At 40.9% G+C, this 21,558-nt stretch overlaps 1 protein-coding gene and 1 long non-coding RNA gene across 2 annotated transcripts in view; one reads left to right on the forward strand and one right to left on the reverse strand.

Moving 5' to 3' along the window:
* LOC117209072 overlaps positions 1–21,558 on the forward strand; it is a 125,594-nt gene that overhangs the window by 62,705 nt on the left and 41,331 nt on the right. The window contains exon 2 of the mRNA XM_033450668.1: positions 14,130–14,262. The gene's annotated coding sequence lies outside the window, so the exon portion shown is untranslated. The remainder of the gene's footprint in view (positions 1–14,129; positions 14,263–21,558) is intronic.
* On the reverse strand, positions 600–2,067 carry LOC117209079. Its single transcript, XR_004487844.1, has 3 exons — positions 1,502–2,067; positions 880–1,103; positions 600–798 (listed from the first exon to the last, which is right to left on the reverse strand). It is a non-coding gene; the product is annotated as an uncharacterized LOC117209079 (long non-coding RNA).

Consider the following 21,558-nt stretch of genomic DNA (forward strand, 5'->3'; position numbering starts at 1 on the left):
GGCTCCTAAAAGGTTTAATATAGTAGTGGAATCTTATTGGCTGGTCATCACGTGTCTCGTGACTTGTTCGTGGCTCACGTGGATGCTTTCTGTGCGACCCTTCTCGATTGTATATCTTGCAATCTCTCTTTTATTCCTTTCCTTTTAAAGAAATGGTTGAAGGCTTTTTAGTAATCGCTTTAGTTAATAATACGTAAATACATAAAATAAGATGGCATCATTGATTAAACATTTGCTTTCTATGTAAGAGAAATGTTTACATTCGCTATGCACATTATACTTAATATAGTGGCTACAAAAAGTATTTGCTTATTTTTGAATAAAGCGTTTTCCTACCAACCTCCACGTTTCATTTTAATAGCGATACAAAATTTAATATACTGGAACCTAATTAAATTATTATTTGATAAGTAATTATAATTTGATAAAAAGTAATAAAAAATAAAAAGTAGTAAAAAGATAAAGTAATAATAATTATTTGATAAGTAATTATAATTTGATAAGTAATAAGTAATTAATTGATAAGTAATTTCGTAAGTGTCATGATCAATAAAATGGCAAAATATTTTCTGTAGCCATTGCATGTATATTGGCATTTGATTAATTTCAATGATCGTACCAAATTGGAGAAAAGCAAGACAAATGTTAAGACGATTCGAAATACCATTCGTTCTTCGATACAACGCTACAACGGTTGCTCCGTGTTCGCAATTGGCAGAATAATCGCCGTACGGGCGACATTTATCGTTCCCAACCGAAGAACCTCTCTGCGCGGCAGACTTTCGAGCGAGGAGCCATCTGTGTCGGTAATACGTTCGAATCAGTAAAAATAATTCATTGGTCCGATCGGAATTGCAGCTCGGCCAATACCTCACTTACGTTACCACGTAACTTTTCTTCCAGTTCACCGTTCCCCTTCGGCTGTGTTCCGCCTTTACACGGTTTTCCACGTGTAGAACGAACGGATGCCAGACCGCGAGCTCCCGAAGAAATTAAAACTCTTTTTCCCGGTTTCGTTCCTCCGTTCTCCTCTTCCTACCGCGCGATCTACGAACGATACATCGGAAATACCTGGAGCTGTTGCCCCTATCAAAGTTGTTGCACTGAAAGCAAAAGGAGACCCGTGAAAGAGAGACAGACACCTCTTGCCTGAGGAGGTGGCGGCGGTAGTGGTCTGTTCTGTTGCAAGTGGATACGAGTGAACTGAGAAGAGCACAGAAGTTAGGGGTAGCTGTAGAGTGGGGAGGGCAGTCGAGAAACACAGAGCACAAGAGAAAGAGAAGGATCAAGGAAAGAGGAAGAATCCCCCGGAGGAATTTAACGCATGGATGAAGCCGTACCACCCTGCAAGAGGGGATACGTACTTCTGCGTGTATACCGACATATGTATACCTATCTTTCTATATAACGTAAAGTAAATAAGGTTTCCCTTTTTCGTTCTCTCGATTCTGCTGCCTCCTTCTCTGTCTCTTTCGAGTTTGCCTGTCTTTCTTCGCTTTACCTCGAGAGTACTCCGTTGGTTCCTCGTCTTGCCACAGCCTCAGGCAAGTTTTGAAACTTTTAAGCCGATTTCGTCTCGCCTGTATAAGGACGTATACGGCCGTCAATCTTGCCTCGTGTAAAATTGGGCATTATTCCCTGGCACGGCGTATTGTGCGGTGCTACGTGATTGGCTACGTGGCGGCACGCGAGTGCATCCAGCTGCACGCGCGCGCTTCTGCATGGCCAAGATACACTGCATATATACTAGGCTCTCCTCTCTCGGCCGGCTGGCCTGGCATCGACATCGGACGACTTAATGCTACGAGCGTTCCCCGGGCTAAGGCTTTCTCCAGGCTCAACGATGCTCGCACGCGGAAGAATGCGCGGCATTATTTAGTTATTGCAGCATAAGCTGTCGGAGGTGCTCACCTGAATAATGGATCACACGTGCTCCCAGACGAAACGAAATATTTACGATCAGCGGGTTTTCTTTTATCCCTGATGATCAAGATTGTTGTCGTTTCATCGAAATTTCTTTAAATTCGTGATTGTGGTATACATAGTGGCTCGTCGTTAAAAAACGTCTCTCATTCCTCTCTCTCTCTCTTTTTTTACTGCATTTTTTTCATTGTTCGGTTGTTACGAGGAGAAATTCGTCGAGAGAAAGAGAGGGAGAGAGAGAGAGAGAGAGAGGGAGAAAGCGTTGGTTCGTGTTCCCTTTGTTTTTCCCGCACACCAGAAAAATTTATCGTCCTCGTTCTGTACGCTCCTGGTTCCTAGTGCTTTTTTTTAGGCTAACCATCGCTGCATACAAACAATCACGGAGAAAGGGGGATAAATGAGACGTGTTCGCGAGCGTCGCACCGCAAAATTTTCTGGACTTTCCTTTATCCTATGACTATGTGCGGTCGGATATTCATTGCGCGGCTTTCGCGCCTTGATCTCGAATCCGAATCTATGGAGAATCAAGGGTGCTGTAACAGTTGGCCGGTCAATTGGACGCTCGGTTTCCCACAGATTCCGATCCTTCTGAAGCGTAAATCCAGCTTTACCGTACACACCGTACCACCAACACGTGCTCGTATGTGTATGCGGCTTAGCAGCGCGAGTGTGACAAATGAACGCACGATAGAGACGGAGAACGAAGCGACAAAGTAAGAAATAGAGCGATGAGGGGAAAAAAGGAAACAAAGTGCCGTCGTCGAATGCAAAGAACAACTCGTGGAAACAGAGTCAGATGAGATGGAAGACGGCGAAATGATTCACGCGAAACATTAAGAAAAGATTATAGAAATAAATCGTAGAATAAAATAGAAATGCCTTAACGGATCTGTTAAGATTTAAATACATACTTAACCAATTGAAAAATCCTTACAAGAACCAGTCACGTCTATTGACACGTTACATTGCCCTCGGATTAATTCTGCCTGATTGGTTTTCATGAAGTTCCCCGAGTTTTCGAACTCCTTACCTTCGACGTTGAATATTCTTACTCAAATTAAACTGTCAGATACTACCAAATTAAGCTCGTTAAATCATCAATAAAATTCTTCTTAAGTCTTCAAGCGTCTGCCACTTATCGACCGTGGTATCAAAAAGCGAAACCACGCCGCCAGAAAAGAAACCTGTAAGTTGTGAGGATCATCAGCGTGAGAGATGAAGGCGTCAAAGAAAGAATGTATGTAAGAGAAAAGGAAAAGTAGTACCATTTCGAAGAGCGGCAACGACGCCACGGTATTCTTGAATGCCACAGCGCGCATCCCACAACAGTTTGCGAAAATTACTGCTGTCATTTGCCGTCGGCTTTGTTCTTACCGTATTCTGGTATTGGTATGCCTATACATATATATATATAGATACGCAAATACCTATAGCTACACATCGGATATGCACGTATGTACGTGTAGTTACACATAGAGGGCCAGACTCGTGGTATACACACGTGCACATACATACACACACACACACACATAGCCAGGCGTGGTATTATTGCGAGCGAGCATGCTCGAAGCAATTTCCGATCTGCCTTCCTCTCTCTATCCTCTCTGTCCCTTCCTCTTTTCGCTCCCTCCTCTCCTGGGCCACTTCCTCCGTGTCCATCCTATCTCCACGTCCTAACCCCCTGAATGCATCCGCCGGTGCGCACGTTCATCCCAATCGGTTGTATTTGCACTTAATTGCTTCTAGTAAGGTATTATTACGGCACGTTTAAAAGTACGCGCCGGTCCTTTGCATAGGAAACGAAACAGGGTTTTCATTACTATGCCGTGGATATCGTTTCAACGGAATGAGAATAGACCCGTGGCCGCATACGGATCTCCGATGGCGCTCTCGTCGACGAACGTACGTCACGTGACTTCTATTATATCCTCTGTCGCATTGTCGAATCATTCTTGGACTTCTTTTTTGCGCATGGATGATTTTGTTATTCTTCTCGTATGATGGCTAAACAACATGGTTGTTTCTTATGTATTCGTGAATTTAGAAAGCTTGCCCAGTAATATACTAATCGCACTAATTTGCGTTTGTTATTACTTGAGACTTCTACGAGCGAACTGTGTCTAATAGGGATATTATCTAGACGCTTCACTAGCATTGCGACTAGTTTCTTTGAATGGTCAAATGACACGTTGGAACTATTGTATTGTAATAATTGTTTATTTTGTAGGCAATCATCCTTTGTTCTACAGCTAGAGAATCGCAAAATTGGAAAAAATGTGGCCCAAACAGGTGGCTAGCATCGCTGTTGATATTATTCGAATGTTTAATCATTTCTAGGGATTTTTCGCATTTTCCGATGAAATATTCCTCGCCCGAGGCTATGGCGAGGTTTTATCAAAAACTAAACCATCACGACCAGTATTACCTTCAAATAGTAATAACTGCAAAAAATGTGGAACATAAATGCCTTACAATTTTAATAAATGCATATTGTTTTTTCACGAAACATATTGCCAATCAGAAATTTTTAACCCTTGACGATATGACTCGTTAAATGATCATTAAAAGGAAATACGAAATTACTCGGTACTACTCGTTAATTTCGCGATTTTATTTATTCGATGACTGACCTATTAACGTATTATTATTAATGTATCGTACGCAATTCAGTCAGCTTGCAAGAGTAATTCGTTTTCTCGCGCTGTTTTATGCAGGATCGCGGCCAATGAAATATTCCCCTCGTCGGAGGACGTGCGGCCGTCCGTGCTTGTAAAGCGTTTAATCGACGGAAAACGCGCGGGCGAGACGGATTCGATTAAAATTTGAAAATCCCGCGTTTCCGGCTGACAGCGCCAAATTGCGTGCGTTCACTTGTCGCCGTCGGATAAGCGAGACGAGATTTTACATTGAAGCTTGACGATCTGATACGTTCACCCTCGAAATTGATTAAGTACGTTATTATATATCTGGCCCATTTTGCATTCATACCGTATAATTCGTTGAAACAATTGTTCTGTATCGATAATCTTGCAAATGCTAACTTAATTTACAAGCTCTTTAAATCACTTACTTTCCAATGAAAACGACAGTCATCCGGTTGCAACGAAAGTCCTTGAAACACTGTAACGAGACACGATATCATTGGATATAAAAGAAACTTAAAAATTTCATGGGATTTTAAATCTTTCAAATCGAGTAAAACGTGTAGATTCACCTACGTTTTATAGTTCTTAGAAGGAGAAAATTTTACAATTGTAATCTTACTCCTTCATTAATACGAATTGTAAAAAGTATAACCTCAATTATCCTCAGATTTTAGCAAATTACAAACCCATAAATAAGTTATATTACCCATATTATTTGTTGCTGAAATAATATATTTAATATTATACCTGTTAGCTTGTCAATCATCGTCATCAGAGTCAAACAGACCGCAACATTAAAAATAAGTCAGCCATATTGCTCGCTGAAATAATACATCTGTCATTATAACAGATTGTCAAGTAAATAACTACTTCGTTAAATCGTAATAAGACAAATGAGTTATCCTTCATAGAAATCGTTCATTACGTTTGCGGGAGTTGTAAACTCGTTAAACTCGAAAAGATAGAATCGTCATTAGCAAGCAGTAAAATAATAATAATTTTGGTGGCTTTAAGTCACTTTGAACGCCATATAATCGTTTTACACGAACGATTAGCACGCCATCATCGAGCGCGTCGAGAACAAACAATCCACTTTTCCCTCAAAAATTGTATCAATAACTTTACCCGAAACCGCGATGAATTTCGTATTTTGAACGATATAGGCGAGGGGGAATGAAAACACGGCGACGTCAATGGAGCGACATTGTATCGATTCTTCCATTATTCGTTGACTGATCTAACTCGATAGCTCTCTTCGTTCGTTAGCCGACGCAAGTTTCGCGATTAATTCCAATATTTCACTTGGCGTCCTAGCCTCAATTAAAAGCTGTCGTCACTGTTTTAACTGCGCCGTATTCTCCGCTGAAAATCCGTTTCAAGTGTTCCATGGCGGTCCCTCTATGGAGCATACACGTTTGTCCGTATATTGCACATATATATGCATATATGTACAGCGTGTATATGGATGCACGAACGATTCTCCAGATCCTCGTTCGATTTACGAACGATATTTATGCCGAGAAAAATACACGCCGATCCGTGAACGGTGAAATGTCATCGTTTTTAATTCAATGACACGTTAAGAGATTTCTTTGATGAAAAAGCGGCGGTTGCGGCTGTAACTCAACTGGTAACCGGAGATTCTTCATCCACGATGACGATCGTGTTTTCAATCGAGATATATATAATACGTAGAGATGTGTGTGCCCTGAAATTTATGCGTGCGCGTATAGTTGTGGGTAGAAGAAAACGTAGATAGATACATATAAGAAATATGAGATACCGATGCAAACGAATTCCTATTTTCAATTTTCCATTTTGCTTAACAACGTGGAGGTCGAATTTCGATATATATCCCGGTCAAGCGTAATAAATTACAACGGTATTATCGTGATCGATCCGCGATGAGATTCGACGATACGAACGATGGAATATTTTGCTGAAAATACAGCCCCCTCCGTATTGACCTTAATTTGTTCGGTCGGTAGTGAACGAAGCACAGCCCCCGAATGATGGGACGAGGGCAAGAAATCCGCTTTTCCGCCGCTCGGAAATTCGATTTTTCAATTTTTTATAAAATACGTTCTCGCATAGTAATAACACGCACCTACCGATGTAATTTCCGCACGAAAATAGGTTAAGTGCAGTTGCTAAACTGGATCGACAGATTTGTTGTCTCGTGCAATTCGCGCGCCCTCTTTGCTTCTGTGTATATGCTTCATCGTGTACACTCGACGTGTGAAACAACGCACGACCGTAGACACCTGAAACGGAAAATCTCGAGCTGTTATTGTGTCACAACGACGGTTTAAGCTTTCAGCTAGTACTTGACACTCGCTTCAACCGTTCGTAATAAGCTTTCGTCAGCGTTGAAAGAAGAGATGGTCGAAAAAGAAAAGAAGAGGAGAAAAATGACTTCTGTCTCCGCCTTGGTGTATTGTCGTTAGCAAAAGTTCGCAGAGATGGTACACACTTGACCCGAACGTGCTTACCGATCGAGTCGTTACCGATTCTTACGGAGCAACGCCATCTTTAGTCGTTTTTACTCGCTGAAAATGAGCCACGGCTCATCTCGAGGAGGTTGTAGACAAAAGTTTCGATGATTGGCTGTCCGTACGTCGAGTAGCTCGCCTTCCTTTTTATCGGAACCTTCTTCGAATCTCTTTCAAGTTCTCTAGAAATCTTTCCCTCCTCGTTTTCGATTTTTCTGTCTATCTTCGCCAGTGTTAGTCGATTTCTGTACCGTCGCTGCTCGTTAAGTGTACCAGTTCGAAAAATAGTTGCGTTTGCTTAGGTCGTTTCGACGACCGAAGGCAAGAGAAAACACGAGAACACTGAAACATAGTGCCGTTTTAATTAACCGATACTTTGCTCTTAATTACTAATGGTTATATAAGGTTCGAATAAAAGCGTGATATCACTGCCAATTTCATTTATATATAGTACCATTTCAATTTCTTAGATGTTGTGTCTTCAAATCACACTCATATTCGCCGACGTAAGATCACAAAGGAGCATTATGATAAATCATATCTTCGGTTTTTAAATATGAAAAGAGCATTTTTTAATTCTATTATACTGTCAACTAATTTCAAATTATCCCCTTATTTAGTTTTACGATTACGTTAAAATAGTTTTTGGTTTCTTAAAAATTCATAGATTTTGCCTTAACTTATCCTTGTGTCAATTATTTCACACTGAAATACATCTCTTTAACCATCAATTAACGTAAAAATCAGGAGACCGATAAAAATGAACTGATTATGTTTTCTCTGTGGTCTTCATATATGAATTTCTATTTTATCGATGTGCATTTTCCACACCACCTGCATCAGATAAAATCGTATCCGTTGTTTCTGCGTTTACGGTAGCGTGTCCTATAACATATCGAAGAGAGGATTACGCAGCAAGGCGGCTAATAATCGTGGACAACACATGCAAGTGTAAAGCTAGCGTTTCCTTCTGCAATACGTTTCTCGATACGGGACAATAACACAAATCGAAGAATAGATCGAGACAGTTGTGCTTTCATTCGGAATGGCGCTACGTTCGCCGATCAAATTTGTTCTATATTTATAAAACGGATACGACCGGCTCACAGTCTGTTTCGATTAAACCGTTGCGCGTATATTTATAGGTTTCATTAAAGCGATTGTAGTTCCATTTTAAATTTTCATTAGCGCGAGATATAGTGGATTCATTCTACCAGGCCATTTTTACCGAGTCATTTTTATCGTTCATATATATATATATATATATACCATTCGAATCTTTCTTTCTGTAATTTCGCGCATTCCCGTTACGTTTTTAACGTTGGAATAGCGCATTGTTTCTTTTGGATTGTCACACGTCACACTTCTATGGTCCTCTTGTAAAATGATCTGCTAATTACGAAACAATAATTTGCTATCTACATTTCGAATATGTAAAAAATTTTACGAAAATTTACCAACACACTCTCATATATAATGTGTATATACTTCATGTAAAATTATCGAGAATTGTAGATTGTAATCGCGGAAATAAATACGTAGCAACACTTTCATTACACGTAGAGACGATAATAAAATAGTTTTGTATTTATTTAATATGTGATTCACAAGATGTTCATAGATACCCATTCAGCACTCTTCTGCTTTCAATTTTTACCTTGCGTACGGAACAGTGACACTCTTTTGTTCTACGAGATGCTGCGCACGCATATACTCACACACATATACTTATATATATATATATATATATATATATATATATATATGTCGGAGAGGGAAGGACAGCGGGACTTTCCGTCGGGAATGCTGGGAAAAACCTCCTATCACCATAGTCAAGATTTTAATGTTTAAGCAATAAAAATAAGGAAAACCACTTTTAATGTTCCAATCTGGCGTTACGACGATGGGTTCAGGTTTAAGGTGACATAACGGGTCACCAGACGTAGCCAGGGTCACGGGAGGGCCGCGTACCTGACAGAGGTACGGAATGATTTCATGACTCTCCTTAAAAACAAGGATTGACCCGAGTAGCGGGGACAGGAGTATATAAGGGTAGGTTCATCTGGATTCAGGGAGTTTTTTAGTTAGTTAGTCGTTGAGCGAATTGCCGAGTAAGTCACGCTGATACTGGTCATCCCGTGGACCGTGGATTCGTTATCGAACCTGAATTCGTTGTCACCATCATCTCGACCATCCTATCGCCGCTATTACTCATAGCCTCTTGTAATGTCCACATTTGTACCGATAAACATTAGCTACATCCGCGACGGTAAAGTAAGTAAAGGTTCATAGAACGCCCCAAAGTGCCAACCTGACTCCGACATATATATGTCGGATCACGATTCGAAATTTGGGCGCGCGACGACTCTTCATGTGGACTAGCCATCGTTTCACAAAGCCGAGATTTTATTTACACGTATATACAGGTCTATCACTAAGCTTAACAAATAATAAGTACAACTAATAATAAGTCTAACAAACACTAAGCCTAATGAATAATACGATCTACGAATAATTAAATTAAATAATACTATTAGCAATGTTTGAGTTCAAACGAATCCACGGTCACCGGGATAACTCCTTACTAAGCGAAACTAACTTAGACGCAAATGCGATCGTCGAAAATGCTCGATGTATCACTCTCCAAGGCAATCGCAAGAATGCCAGCCTCGTGGAGATTTTTCTCCCTGTACGATTGCATTTTGTTTTCTATACCCGTTTGGAAGCATCGAGAAAGTTCCAAACGCCGTTGCTAGGCAGTTTCTGCCTGGAGTTTTGATTACTAATACAATGTATGTCCCATTGCATCGGCACCTCCGAGGCAACATCACACGTGGCTAGGCCCGCTCTCGAGGCCGCATGCCGCCACAACCACATTTCTCGGAAAACACATACAACCACTCCAGACCTCCGTTAGATAAAACATCCATCCCGTGACCGTGGCTACGTTCAGCGACCGATTGTCACCTCGAACCCAATCTCGCTTATTACAAATCTTAAGCAATTACAACTATAATAAAATCTAGGCTAAGGTACTAGAGGATGTTCCCAAAATTTCCAAGGAAAGGCTTCGGCTTTCCTTTCATCTCCGACATATATATATAGTGTATCACACTATGCGGCTGCTCTGGTATAGCGTACAAAATTACATACATTTCAATAAAAATAAACACGTTACTTAATACATGAAAGATCGCAGTGTACTATCATTCCAGGATCAATAACTCGTTTCCGCCGTCTTTCCATTATCCTGTCGAATTTGTCTAATCGTTCTTCGATTTCCATTAACAGTCGATGGTTCCGCTTCGCTCATGGCTCTTAAATTATCAAACGCCCTCGCTAGGGTAAACGTTTCAACCACGCAGACGTTAATTCAATCGTAACGCTGGCGTCGTTGTCAGATGATTTTACTTTCATCCCATCTGAAATTCATGTCGTCCCGGCTGCCGCGCTCGACTGCGGCGCAAAGAGGTTAGGACAGTGCGTTAAATATTGAACAACACGCTCGACGCTGCACGATTTCCAAGAGTTATCGATCATAAACACATTCTCGACCGCCGTGCCTCTGTTTACAAAAACGAGGAGGGAAACGGGGCACACCCGTTCTCATAGGTGTCTAGTCGTTAAATGAATCGGTAAGAGCTCCTTCACACGGCGATAAAGTCTCGTAATTACGATAAAGCTTTCGATTAATTTTATAGCTGTATTTGTTTTTCAGCTTGCATCTATCGTAGCCATTATCTGTTCTTTAGTTTCGGTGCTCCCTTTCAACAAGCAATTTCCTTTCGTTCTTCTATCGCTTTGGTAAAACTAAGGTGTAAACTAGCATCCTTTCACCACTTGGCGTTTGATGACCGTGTCGAAGAGTCTCTTGTAGCGTTTATTACTAGAGTCGAGGAAGCAGTTGCTCGATGACCATTTACATCGAATGCTTTTACTCTCGCTGTATGTTCTTGCCAATTTGGTTAAACGTGTCCTAATGAAATTGAACAATTGACGAGAAGTGCGCTCGAACGCATTATCGACTGAGGGTTACGCACGTAAGAAGACGATACTCAGAATCTTGATTTTGACAACATATCTACAAGATCATCGGAAATGTACCCTATTCTTATCTAAGGATAATTTCTAATTAAGATGTACCCTATTCCGAATAGTTAACAAATACAGATAAGAGACAATGAAATCGGTGTGTATTTTTGGTCGACGAAGAGCAATCAGGGTAACGACGTTCGTGAAACGTTTCACAGCCTCGAACGTGTATTGCCACCTGCATGAATTGAGATAAACGATTTCACGGGTTTCGGTACCTGCATCGTCTATCTCTTCCTTTCTGAACCATATCGTCATTTACCACTATCCTTGCATCAGGCATACATGTCTACTGCTTTAATCCATTCGAACATTATCTCATGAACGAGATAAGTTGCTCCACTGAGCTGCTTTGCTCCCGAATCCTTCATGGTCGTCCCCTCCGATGCTTCTCCGAACCATTTTAATCAGAACCGCTGATCGATACGGATAGACACGATCGAAACTGGCTTTCAGGTAGCCGTGTGGTTTTATAGACGAGGATTTAATCGAACCGTAGAGTGGGAGGAGGTTCTTCGTACAGTTTGGTAGATGGAGCGCGTGGTGAGTGTCTAGTAAGTGGATAGTTTATGGTGGTTCGTGGCCGTAGCCTAACCCAGGAGCCGGGGTAGCAACTCTGCTTCCGTGATTAAAATCTGATGGCGTTAACGGTTATTACGTGGTTATCGCGTAGCTTTCTTTTTACTGCTCTGTAATTGCACGCTTTTGACGGCTCGGAATCACCTTAATTACAGAGAAAGGTGGCGCACTTACGCGAACATGCCCGACTTATCGAAATTGATTATTACCAGACTGCGAATTTTTATACGAATTCACATCTTCATGAATACGAATAAAAGAATAGGACCTGGCGAATGTTATAAAGCGTGCTGTACTTTGGATATTTTCTATATCCAATTTGCTTGCATATTACGTGCATTCTATGCATTTTTGTGTTTCTAAATCTCTTATAAAAATACGCAGTCTAGTTATTAGATATCTGGGATTGGTAATATGATACTTCGGCAACTTATGGTAGCTTATGGTAGCCAATGGGCTTTACGTTATAACAGCTGACAATTTTATTCTTCTAATTGAACGATATTTCGTTTTCTCTGTATTCTCAGGCGCGCGTGTGTGTGTGTGTTGCAGAGGATTGTTTTAATCAGAATCCAAGGGTGGCAGTTCTCTGGTCGTTCGATCGAAATTAACCGTATCGTGGCATGCTTTCCTAGATACGGAATCAGATCGACGCGTTTCCTATTGTCTATGTTTCGCGTTTGGAGGACGTGTCTGCGGTCTAGACGGCCAAGCATTTAGTAAATAGGAGGATTGGTTCTTGTTCAATTTACTTAATTAGTAGTTAGGATTTTGCGTATTGGCTTACAAATAATATTGTAAAAGTAAATATTGGGGATCTTAGGTTATGAAACGAAATTTCGTTTTCCCGCCACTGGGTACAAAAGTTGGAGTTATTTGATGACAAAAGTTTTATAGATGAGACAATCATCTGAATTCCTGAGGTAGATGGAGTTGCGCTCCCTTGAGATGTACCGTGACTCTGACCTATAATGATCCCCAATGTAACGTAATTGCATGCATTCCGCCGGATATAATTCATCTCCATTCGAATATTCACACGGTTCACGATTAATCTCTAATTAATCGGGGCGTATCCTTAATGTTACGTAATAATAATGTTACTATCATATGTAAACTTGGTAATTATCTTCTAATTCGCAATCAAAAATTTCCATACGTAAATTGACTTCTCCGAGGACTATTACGTGACTACTAGATGCATTTACGAAACATCATGTAGCTTCTACGTACATTTTCATGTATATTTCAAACTTTACCAATATAATTATGCGCTGCTTGTAGAAAACACTGTAAGTGCCAAGAAACGAGTTTTCCAGGAGGCAAAGAAAACACGCATTAATGTAGTCCAAACTCATGAAAAAGAAAAATGATGTGCAAAAGAGCCTCTATGTGCCATCTCTTGGTTCTAAAGAAAACTCAATGTTTCGTCCATTTAGGATAACTTAGATAGACGGCACGCGCAAAAGCTAAAAAATAATTAACTAATGTTCATTGGCACTTTCTTTTTTCTATATAGACGACCTTGTGACGCTGTCTTGTAGAGTTATTACTAACTATTTAGACAGGGAAATTGCATTTAGATTCTATAGCACAGCATTCTTATTGGCACGCGAGACATCTTCCAGTAAAAAAAAAATAAGTTTTTCAATTTTGGCACTTACAGTGTTTGTTACAAGCACTCCTCAATTACGAAATTTCAAAATATTTTATGCGCACATGTAATGACATATACATGATAGTGACACTTATCAATTCTCGATGTATTTAATTTCCCCTGCCGTGTAATTGTTTGTTTCATCGTATGTATTCCAATCTTCTTGGTAAACAGACAAGTGCGTGTCTGCCTTCATGAACGCGCTGTACTTTATTTTGTGTTTTATGTTTCACTTGATCGCGTTGTCGAGCAAGCGTGAGAACTGTAGCCTGTCATTGCGCGCGATTTTAATACTTAGCGTGTAGGGATCACCGTAATGGGCGACAGTAGAGTAATGGTCTTGCGGATAAAAAGGCGGCTAACAACGAGGAAAACGCCTCGTAAAAGGTAATGAATTTACGGACGCGTTTTCCCTAATATCACGCGCTATATTATGGCGCAACGCCAACCTGGACGAGCCTCCAGCAAAGGGAATGAAAAAGCGACGTAAAAATAATAAAAGGGAAAATAGACGTGTAAAACTTGAGGTTAGACAAGCAGAGTGCGGAAACTGATTCGAAATGGCGCATGGACCGACGCCACGTATGAAAAGTACGGCAACGTAATATCACAGTGATTAGTTGCCATGTAGAACAATTATTGTAGAATTAAACCGGCCTCAAGGGTAGTTGGCTTAGCGAATTACACTATGCTCAAAACGATTATTGCCGCATTAATTTCGTTTTATGCGCCTTGTTGCAGGTCCGAGTCGCGGAATAATTCGGTACAACGACTTCCCTCGCTTCCTTCTACGAAAACGGCCTCCTATTATTAGGTTTGCTGTTGAATAGCAGACGACCTCAATAAGCAAGACCGCCAACCCTAGAAAAAACAAGTAGGTATACCTATAATTTATATATATATATATATGTACATTTTTCTTCCTCTACTTATACCTGCTTTCTTTGTTTCCTTCTTGGCCGAGACTTTTCTTCTTCTCTTTTCACATGCACCGTTGTTGTGCACCTTTTTCACGCAGGTCCAGCGCGTCTCGCGTCTCTGCGACTCGTTAACTCCTAACTTCTCTCAAAGGAAACACTAGACGCTCACCCCGTTATTCGACAGTAGAATCTTCTCGACTAATTTTTCTATTTCTGCGCTAGTCCGTGTGAAGTAATGAGCGTGAGAAAAATATTTCGCCGCGCCGGGTTCTCTTTGAGAATTATTAACACGAACCTATAAGCACGCGCACATCTCACACTCGAATTGTTTAGACAGATATTAAATAGCGATTAAACGCGTAGCTTCGACTTTTCTCGATTAAATTCCAATTTAGTTTTGTCGATTCTCTAGATTGGGCTTAGCAAAGAGCAGCAGGTATTGTAAGGTTGAGGCGGATGAAAAGAGAGAGAGAGTGCGTTTCGTCCCGGGACTACCGGTGGACTCGTCAGTAAGGCTATGCCCGGTAGTCCCTGCCTTAGACGTAGAGGGAGTCTCGCTAGGTGCGGTATTTGTATCAATCGCTTGTATATTCGACCGCTAGCGAGTTAGACAGATAGACTCGTTGTCGTCGTAGCCCTCTAGTGTTGGCGGTTGGTACCCGCGGATCGCCCGGGAGGTGTTGCGCCGCGTTGATGCCTCGACCTGTCGGCGTCCTGTTGATACTGATCCGCCACAAGGTTATGTAAGAGATCGGTTTGAGGTTATGTAACATTTTTCCTACGAAACGCGAACGTTCTGTTTACTATTTCGTTGATATCAATCATTTAATGGAATTTTGGATGCTTATTACGGAAACACGTTCTTCAACTCTCAATCTCTGTTTACACTCGAGCGATGTTCTTCTTCGTTCATCCCCACCCTTTCATTCTACCGCCTTCGAAGTTCCTCCAACCTCGAACCGAAAGCGCTGAAATGGGCGAAAGCATGCAAAGTGCGTTACGACGATAATGGGCGTAGTAAATAAGCAAGTGCAGGCTAAATTATAGCTGTCCCCACCCCACATCCATCTTTGCTCCTGCTTAGGACGAGTGAGAGAGTGGAAGAGGGGGCAGCTGCTGAAACCACTTAACTTAACGAATCCTGCGGATAAAGGGTTATGTTTGGCTGCACAAAGGAGAACACTCGAAAAAATATAATTAAATGCTTTATTCATAATTCTCTTTCGTTCTCCGCTCTCTTGTTCGTCTTCCTCGCCCTTCCAAATTTCCCCTCTATCGTGCATCTCGTTTTCTCCTCTCTTTCTTCTGTGTTTTTCTTTTTTTTCGACACGAATAGAAGGGTGCACGAGCCCGCAGATGCAAATGAATATAAAACAATTGTTCGGCCTGCCTCGGGAAATGCGACAAACGAGCGTGAGCACATTCGCGTTATTACGCATGAGAGGTGCATGAGAGGCCAAATTTATCAGAAGGACAAGAGAGACGCGCGTTCGTCTAGCTGCAGGGGGTGAGGGGGCCCAGCAGATCGCCGAGCCGGTGTTAGAGGAAGGTAAGCAGCCAATGACGATATAGAGTTAGGGCAGTGGAGAAAAGTCACGCAGCATGTGGAACAGAGACACACGTACAACTATGTGTGTAGGGATCCTCTGAAGTATCCTGGATGAATATCAGAGTTAACTATTCTGGCTGGTTTTCGTCCCGTTTTCCTCCCGCTCTCTTCTTCTCTGTCAGTTTGCCCGTCGAAATTACGTTTTCGAGTCACTCCACCGAACGCGATTTGCCTATGCATCGAAAGAGGGAGAGAAGTTGTTCATCCTCTATCGGCGGAATTTTTGCAATACGCTTTTGAATAGCCGCCATTGCTTGTGCTCGACTGAACGCGGGGCTTTTCAGCGGGACACAAACACATATATACATAGTAACACGCAAGCAGAGAGACAAACGTGGACTTAGGGTGCGAGAAAGACGGAGTATACAGTGGATGGGGATTGTGGGGATGGGGAGAGAACGTACCGAGTGATAACTATTCCCTCCTGAAACTGCACGTTGCCTTGTTGCCTGCAGGAAGAAAAGCTGTTCTGGTGCAAATTGAACGGCACCGTCGAGTATATAATTTGCACGTAACAAATTCGTTACCGTGCCGTTTTCGTGGCGTTGATTAACCGGCTGTGTTTTCATATTAAATTCATGTTTACGGTTTTTTATCGACTACACTTGCGAAATGTATAAATCAATTATACGATCAAAATACACGTTTCGTCGGTTTTCAATTATCGATTAATCCGCCAAATGTTACTGTTTATCTACGAAGTTCTGGTTATTGTATTCAAACAGGTCGCTTAATATTATACACATATACACGATTCCGATAGTTGAAACGTATTTGATCGTAATTACGTACCTATAATGTGTGACTTGTGCATCCACCCTAAAGGCGCATTCTCCCAGGAGTCTGTTGCAGAATCTTAGGCCAAACTAACGACCAGATACTCTATGAACTTCGTCTATATCCCCAGTGTATTATCGAGATTAAAAAACATGTATATATCCGCTACATCGGTTCACCAATAGGAATACAGGTTCTCACCGCGCGAAAGCCATCCAATGAAAACACATAGGGGGCGTTGAAAGCAATGCAACGGGGTCCTCCATTCTGTTCTCGCTTTACTCTCTATTCGTGGCGGATATTTTCTTACATGGCACAAAGGGGACCGGGCTGTTCGTAATAATTATTACCCTCTGCCACATATGTGCCACATCCAAAGAAACAGAGACGGACAAAAGGAGGGACGTGCAAAGGAGTGGCAAGGGGAAAAAAGGAGACACAGTAGCGAAGGAGAGCAAATGAACGAGGGTTTGGAATAGGAGAGTGGTGGGAGCAGATAGACGACATATACGTCGTCTAGTCTCGGTGTGTAGTCGCACGCGCCCCGGTATCGAACGAAAATGTCGGTGCAAGGAGCGAGAAAGAAGGATGGCAAGGAAAAGGGGTGTGAGGAGGGGGGCTATACGCGTAGCCTGGCAGATGGGTGCGAGAAAGACGAGAATATTGGGCGAGTCTGCTGCCGGCGAAACTGGCGTGATTCCAATGAACAGAGGAGGAAGAGAGAGAAATACACAGGTACATGTCGCGACACAAAACGGGTCCAGTCATTCTCGAAATAGGCGGCTGGAATGTCAGTTCTCGGTAGAGCGTGAGACAAAGACAGATGGATAGAAAGAAACCGGGGATAAAACAAGAGAGAGAAGGTTCTACCTATCCGCACACTCTTCTCTTCTCTGCTGCTGCTGCTGCTGCTGCTGCCGCCGCTGCCGGGTCGTTCGTTCTGTTCTTGTTCTCTTCTTGATTCTTCGTTCTTTATAATACGAGCACAGGGAAGGAAAAGGCCACCCATGTCTAGGCCACGATCTTGGAAGACGCTGAGCAGCCAGTCGGCACAAAGGAGAGAAGAACGACAAGCGCGACAAGCGGGCCACCGAGAAAGATACCGATGGCATTTAATAGCTTACCTCAGGACGTTTTAGATAATGACTGGCTGGACCTCGAAGTGCCTTCTTTCGTTTGATTCCGACTGTGGCGCGGCGTGAGCAAGAGAGGCTATGTTCTCTCGAGTGAGGGGAAAGAGAACGCAGACTGAAAGAGGGGAGAGAAACGAACACGAATAGATAGGCGAAAGGGGAAGTACGCCGCTCTCAGAGCTTGTTGAAAAGATGGGCGAAACAGAGAGAACGCTGGTGAAATGAAATGATTGATACCAGTCTTTTTCCTTTTTTTCATTTTTCTTTTTCCTTTTTTATTTTTGTTCGTTTTGCCAAGGTCTATAAAACGCGACTGAAAAAGTAAAATTAATTGCACGCGGGAGTTATCGTTCTTTCGAACGGAAAAAACGAGCGACGTGAATGGGCGGGTGTGAAATACTTTTTGCTCCATTGTTAGAACATTCTCGAAAAATGAGCGAATTCTTTTCTTCTCCGAGTTAGAATACATCTTCGGCGCATTCGCTACGAGGTTGATACAATTATCGAAATGCAAATTAGATGTGGTCGACGATGTTCATTGATTGTCCTGGTAGTTTTTATACGTCTATAACATTTGTACACATTGGTCTGCCACGAGATGCGAGAAATAAAAGAATAACGAAGAAAATGGCAACTTTTGGCATCACCGTTGTTCCGTTTCCACTAGTTTTTCTATACGCGTTTCTGAACTGACCAGTCCGACTAGAAAACTCGGTGAAGTGGGAAACACGGTGTTTAAACAAAACGAGGAAAAAAAACAGTTGCGAGAGAGAAACGTTTTCGCATTCGTTTAAATTGAAATCGCGGTGGAGCGCTCTGGCTGAATGGTGGGAAGCGCTGAAAACGTTTAAATTCGCGATAGTGGTTGGCAAACTTGTCTCTTGCGTTCACCTTCCTTTCTTGAATTAAAGTTTTTTCATGCGCACGGCTACTTTTTATTTCGCATATATGTTTTTCGTAACAACCGCTCGTTCTTTGCTTTTCATTTTTTATTTTCCCAATGACAACTCAGTGTTACACTTTTCGTTAATAATAGAAAAAGTCTGACGAAATAGAGACCAGAGGTGACATTTGGCAACTCCGACGAATCGTGTGCTTGACAAAATGCGCTACTAATAGCCGTTCCCGTATTTCTCGTAGATTTGTTTCGAGCGAGGCGTAGATGAATTATTAAACTCATGATTGAAGCGCCGAGAGTGTATGAATAATCGTAGTTTCTACTCTGAATGATAAATCTCTATTGTCGCAAAATTTATGACCGACTGCAGACTAAAAAATATTGTACGAATATTGGTACTTGTTAATATTCATTTATACAGTAGTTGGCGAAAGTACGGCAACGCTTATAGAAAGCTTTTATGAATATATATATATATATATATATCAGATGTGTTACACAAAACATTTTGAATTTCCATTAACACTGTAATGGGACCCGATTGTCGTGATCATGTTGGCAAAATTTAGAGCAAATTTGACAATGGACTTATTTAATGGATATTTAATGCAAGTATCGCAAAAATATTTGAACACACAATTATTATCCATTACATTAAAAACCTCAATGTTCAGTGACATCATTTTTTATAGTTATTACGTGTTTAAGATGGCTGTTAATGCTGTATATTGATATACTTGTAATAAATATCTTATAACTTCTGTATACAGTTTCAGATTAGTTTCGAATTTAACCAGTATAATCATGACAATCATTTTCATTGCAATGGTAATGAAATTTTCAAAGGTTTCATGTGACTTATACAATATGTATATATATATACAGTTAATGAAAATACGTTATTAAATATATATATCCAAATTTTCTATGGTAGGTGTCAACGTATTTTCATTAACTGTATATATATATATATATATGATTGCATTGTTTCAATTTAATTCAGAAGCGAAAGTTTATGATGAAACTTTGGCATTAAACTTACAATAGGGTTTGAAAAACAGTACTCTATACATTTGTTGTAGCGAGAATATAACCTCGGATATCACGGACACGTATAATAAAATAAAGTTGCTTTTAAGCGAGGGAAACTTAGTGGTACGTGATTTGCAGTTTATCGGCGATCGACGAAAAAACAGAGTGCTACGTGATCTGCGGTTCACCGACGCATGACAAAAAGGTTCATAACAGGCAATTCACACTTTGCCATGAACTAAAAAACGTACCATAGTATATGATCATAGATGTCGCGAGGAACGAATAAGTATCATGTTAGTCACGATTTGTATAAACTGTTAATACTATGTGACATGTTCATCGCAAAAAGAAAATCGTACTATACTACGTGTTTTGTGCATATGACGTCGTACATAACCTCTGATCGACTTCGTTTCGCAATGTTTATAGGTTACAATTTTTTACTGATTCCTTAACCAAATCTCGTACGAGGTCAACTCGAACATGTTGTACGTACCTACTAGATGCAGATAAGGGTAAAAAACATTTCGCATGAGATTTTATATGTTAGAGGTTCACTACCATTTATAAGTATTTTTGGCACCTAATGCAGTTCTCCAAATACAAAAGTACATTTTGCCTCTTGCCATGACTGGAAACAATTGCTCTGTTAAATTTTGAACTGAAACGAGGAATGTACCTGTATCATCCAAGTTCAATGTTTACCTGTAGTGAATAGATGACACTTCATAGAATCTATAGAAACTTCTAGAATGTGACTAGAATCATATATTTCAATTACTCTACTGTTCCAACATTGAACATACTTAATGTCATTTAATTCAGGTGTCTGTGCCAATTTTCATCCACCTTCAATTACGACTCTTTTAGTTGTATCGAGTAATATCAATTACTGTTTTATTAATATGTACCAACCATATATAATTCCTTGAGATAAGATCCAGGAGGAAACTTAGATTGAAAAGTTTCATTTGAAGTACGTCTGTACATATTTGTAATAATTTAGAATTATGTAGTTACACGTGGAACAGAAGGCGTTATGCATCTGCTCTGTGATGTAATAATAATGCGCAGGAGTGTTCCAAACAGTTTGCGCAGTTATCCCGGACGGAAGTAAACGCGACCATTTAAGTCTTGGTAGAAAGTGTAGACACGAAATCATTAACGCGATACATAACAGTCGGTTCACGTTAAGAGAACGTTAAGAGAAGTTACATCGTGTTACTACGGTAGTCGGTAATCTCCTTTCTTTCCGTTTTCACCTTTTTTCTCATGGTACGAGTAAGATGCACTTATGTCACCGGTTCTTTGCTTTATTATGCGAACATATTACCCATTTATCGTAGCATCGCCATACGAGCCACTATTTACTAGCAAATGCGTATAACGTGTAATTGACCCAAACGATAACGTGATCTGTTACAATCGTGAGAATATGTTAATGGAGAGAAATCTCTTCCCATTAGGTTCAGTCTACATGTATTCTGTATATATTAAGGCGGGGAATTGTGCTACGTAGGAAGAGAAAAAGAAAACAAAAATCTCTCTTCCAGTGCTTTCCTAGATCTCTGTCCACCGCAGGATCACTGCACTCTTCATCGCGTATTCCGTTCTTAGCTTCTCGTTTCCTTTCTATGACTTCTCTGCACCGTGGTTAATCGCTATGTAATTGTAGTCAAGAATCCAATTTCACCTCAGACATTCTGCTTCCATTTAGATTTTCCATAATGTGTATGAGAAAAGTACCTTCATTTATTTGGTATGATGAAAATCCCTAGGATAATTCCCTAGGCATTAA

The sequence above is a fragment of the Bombus bifarius genome, unplaced genomic scaffold, assembly GCF_011952205.1.
Source record: "Bombus bifarius isolate JDL3187 unplaced genomic scaffold, Bbif_JDL3187 scf7180000008165, whole genome shotgun sequence".
Classification (NCBI taxonomy): domain Eukaryota; kingdom Metazoa; phylum Arthropoda; class Insecta; order Hymenoptera; family Apidae; genus Bombus; species Bombus bifarius.